The sequence below is a fragment of the Lonchura striata genome, chromosome 17, assembly GCF_046129695.1.
Source record: "Lonchura striata isolate bLonStr1 chromosome 17, bLonStr1.mat, whole genome shotgun sequence".
NCBI classification, from domain to species: Eukaryota; Metazoa; Chordata; class Aves; order Passeriformes; family Estrildidae; genus Lonchura; species Lonchura striata.
This window is the reverse complement of record NC_134619.1, coordinates 6242623-6247277: the sequence shown is the minus strand read 5'-3', so window position 1 is coordinate 6247277 and position 4655 is coordinate 6242623.

The window sequence follows — 4655 nt, the reverse complement described above, 5'->3', positions numbered from 1 at the left end:
GGGAACTGGAGGAATCTCAGATGTAGGCTGTGGGAGTCCAGGGCTTCCCTCTGGCTGCCCTGGCAGGTCTGGGACCCTGGCAGGGTCAGGAACCCCCCTGGACAGAGCCCCCAGAGACACTGTCTGTGATCTCTGCCCATGGAAAAGAGTTTTCAACATTACAGGATGAATTACCAGCTCTGAGTGTTTGATATAAGTAATAATTAAGTGTGGCATGGGTGCAAAAGTAAAATTTTAGGTTTCTAGATTAGGGGTCCAAAGGGGACAAGATGGAGGAAATTGGGTGTGCCTTGTCCTTTTTCTCCTTCTTCATGCCCTCCATGTCTCACTGTGGTGTTGGCATTTTTCTGTTGGTTCAGGCTGGGGACACACTGTCCAACGTAGGTGACAGATATTGGCACGTTATTGTAAATCCAGCCCAGGGAGTTTCTGGTATTTAATGTTTGTCACATCCCACTGAGGGCAGAGCCCCACACGCTGCCCTGCAGGACAGAGCTGGGCAGGGCAGCAGAACATGTGAGAGATAAACAGAATAAACAACCTGGAAACCAGCACAGACCAATTATGGCTTCTGCTTTGGCAGCGGGGCAGAGAGACAGAGAATTTCTACAATCTTGGAATCATCAATATCTCAGATTCCAACAGCAGGCAATGCTTTTCCAGCAAGGGCACCCCACTGCAGTGACCATGGAGAAGGAAAGCTGCTGGTGGCCTGTGGTGGATCTTTCCCTTTTTGGGGTGTAGGGCAGAGTTTGGAAGCTGCCAGAAATTTTGGTCCTGTTTTATACTACACTGAAAAGGAGATTTACGCTTCTGAGAAAAGAAAGTTTTGGACACAGCTGGTAAAGAACCCAATTTGAAGATTGTAATAATTGCTATGTGTTTATTTCTTCTCCATCTGCTTTTGATCACTTCTCTCTGGCTCTGGAGAGTTTTCAGCTAATGGGTAGGATTTTCACTTTAGCTTAGAAAAGCTGGTGGTTTCTAGATTTAATTAAAAGTAGCACTTGTAATGATTTAAGAAGTGCCCACTGTTGCACAGGGAAGTACCCACTGTACCCACTGCTGTAGGGGAAATGGTGCTGCTCCAGCTTTGGGAAGAGCCCTGGCTTGGATCAGCAGCTCTGGTTGTGGCTACAGGGTGAAATGGACACTCAGGGGTGATTATTTACAGCCCCTCTCCCCTACCTCACATTTCTACCTTTCTTGAAAAACACTGGTTTATCTTCTATTTAAGCACCATGAAGACAAGCTCAGTCCCTGGGAAGCTCTGGTAAGCTCCAGTTGGATCCCCATGGTGGAATTCACCAGGAAAGGGTCACTCAAGGCCCCGTGCCCCTCTCAGCCCTTCCATGAGCATTTTCCCATTAAACCAGGATTACTGTGGTGAATTGTGCAATTGGATTTTTGAGCCGAGCGTCTTCGGTAGAAACAGGCACAGTGCGAAGCTAAATAACAGATGAATAATTTCCACAGAAAAATGTAACACATTGCCCAGGGGAGCCTGGTGATGTCATTTACCTAATTTCCCCCATGCCTGAGATGATGTGCTGCTTCCAGCAAAAGGTGAAAGTCTGCTCACCCCTCCACATCCCCGTGCACTACAAATTAGATCCAGATGAAGCTGACTTTGATTTAAACACCCTTGCAGGAGGAACATCGGCAAGCTAATTAAACTTGCAGCAGTTCACCTTTGTGAGAGCTTAATTAGCTGAGATACTGCCTTCTCTATATTTATCTTGTGTGTCTTGCAGAGATGGGTGTTGAGGGGGGGGTTGATTTGTGGGTTGTGTAACCACGAGGGTGCATAGGCTCTTCAGTTCATCCCCCTGGAATGCTGGGAGTGGGATGGTATAGGATCAATGGTTAATTCCTTTTTTTTTACATGGAGCCAGAATATTCAAGCTGCCCGAGTGTTTTCAGACACGAGTGCCATCATTTTAAGCTGAGTTGCACCATGAGTTGTGTCAATCACTCCCAGTGCTTCCATTGCAGGTTCATGTCCAGAGCCTTGTGTGTGACCCCTGCTGGTGTTTGGGTCAGGACCACAAACTCCCACTTGGACAAATGGTCTTTGCTTCCAAAGCACGTCCACTTTACTCAAAATAAAGTACAAAAGCCACTGAAATCCCACCTCAGCCCTCTGCACAGCGCGTGCCTTGGAGCAACTTTCCTTCTTGGATTTCTCAGGTTGTTAAACTTCTTCTCTCCTTCTCTCTCTCTCTTTCCTCTGTTCTTTCTCACATGGGGATGTGGTTGCTGATTTTCAGTGCAGATGGGGTAGGTGCTGCCTTTACTGGGGATAACGTGTGATGCTGTGTGGGAGAAGGGAAAATTGTTTCTGCATAGCACCTTTTCCCCAAACCAATGCCTCAGTTCACTGAAAATCTCAAGAAAAAGCTTAAAATCATGATGTTTTAAAGATTGTTTGTTTTAATGTTTGATTTGTTTGTGAATTAATAATTTCCTTTTTTACTTCAGCAACAAATATAAGATTTACAAATACACATATAAATTAATATAAAATATAGGATGTTTAATGGCTACACAGTTTGTAGTTTTAAAGGAAAGGCATTTCACAAGCCAGCTTTGTGAGGGTTGGGTTTAGTGGCTTTTATTCACGTGTAAAATTTTTTCAGGCCTCCAAAATCCCTCCTTGGTAGCTCATGCTAAACCCAGCAACTCAGCCTTCTCTCCTTGTATGGTTTGAGGGTTCACATCCCAAACATCTGAACATCACTAAATCTGCAGCTGCTGTGACTGCAGCACAGATTTAGTGATGTTTTGTAAAAGTCTTTTTTAATCTCTGGACACAGAAACTTTCTCCTCCTCCTGAAAGCCTGGTGTGACCAGCGGCTCCATTGACAATGGCTCACATAGCCCAGGGTGCAAATATAATAATTCATCAGTGTAACTCCAAATAGTGCAGAAATAATAGATTTATATTAATGTCAGGTCACCTTTCATACATATCCTGAGAAAAGTCATTTTGCTTCCCTGTAATATTTCAAAAAGTATGTAAAAGTCATGTAAGTTGCACAGACTACTGCAATTCTGGAAAAGAATTGCTATCAAAGTACTTATAAAAAGTACTTATATCACTGCCTTCCCCTAAAAATTCCAATGCTCTTGGAGAATACCTGGGAGCAGTCCATAATAGTGCAATAAATATTCATCAGGGCTTTGGTGGATGGCTTTGGAGGACTTCTAATTACCTCTAATTAGGCTTACAAAGCCTCCCTTGTGCACACTTAACTAGTTCAGACTTTTCTGGTTGTCAGTTCTTTCTTGCCCTGAAGGGCAGCTCTGGGCTCTGCTCACACCTGGCATTGTCACACACAGCCAGGAGGAGAGACCCAGGCAAAGGAGATGGGAAATTAAAATGGGAGACTTCGAGAAAGGGACTGGGCTGCAGGGCCACTGCCAAACCTGGGAAATGCAGGGAAATGCACTTTCTTCAAAATCTACCAAATACTGGAAATGCAGGGAAACCCAGCTTCTTCCAAATCTGTCAAACCTGGGAAATCCAGCTACTTCAAAATCTGCCAAACCTGGGAAATGCAGGTAAATCCAACTTCTTACAAATAAGTCAAAACTGGGAAATTCCAGCTTCTTCCCAGCAGTGGGGAGAGTGTGGCTGGCACCTTCTGGGTGCAGAGCACAGCTGAAAACATGGATCCTTGTGGAAATCACTGCCCTTCTTGGGAGAACATCGTGTTTTCCCAGGAATTAAATGTCCCAGGATGGTGGTGGCCACTATTTGATTGATTGGTGATTTGGTGGCAGCAGCAGCCCAGCTCCCCAGGAGGAGCTGCCAGCCCAACTTTCCCAAGGGTCCTGCTCTCATCCACCCTGCAAGGGATGCCCGTGGCTAGTCAAGGGCCAGTTCTAGTCTTTGCTGCCTTAAACACTCTGCATCTTCATGGGAGATGGGGGGTATACATTTAAATTTAAATTTTTGGTGCTGTGTTTTCCTAAATGTGGCACATGAGGGGCAAGGTGAGCCTGGGCAAGGTGATGTGGATAAAGGAAAGGATGTGCATGACTCTGAGCTCCCACTTTGGGACCAGCACTGCTGACCCCCTTAAATTCCACCTACACAGAAATCCTTGCAGGGACCATTTTGCAGACATCCACTTTCCCATTTATTCGATTTTCATGGCTGACAGCTGGATTATTTGGGTAAAGATGTTTACATCTTGGATAATCACCAAGAAATTGAACTGCTGACTAGAGTGAACCATCTCCTCAAACGTCTGGGGAATTGCTTGTAGTCAGTTGTTGCTATGACTCTGGACACATTTCCCTGCATCCTAGCAATGATTGTGTCTGACTGAAGCTTTGGGATCCTGATGGAAATATTCCAACTCTCAGCTCCCTGCCTTCACTTGTGCCATCTCCTTCATGTCTGACCTCCTGCCCTGCTCCACAAAGCTGGTAACTTGCCTCAGGACACATCATTCCTTGCAACACAGCAATTTACACCTTGCTGAGATGGGGTGTTAGAATAACATCACTTCTCTGTGGGACCTGACTGGATTTTTAATAAAATCATTGTGTTGTGATCGGAGCTTACCGGCCACAACTCGCTGCTTCTAAAACACTGTCAATGAATTCCCCCTCAAAAGCCTCACTGATTTCTGCCTGCTTAATTT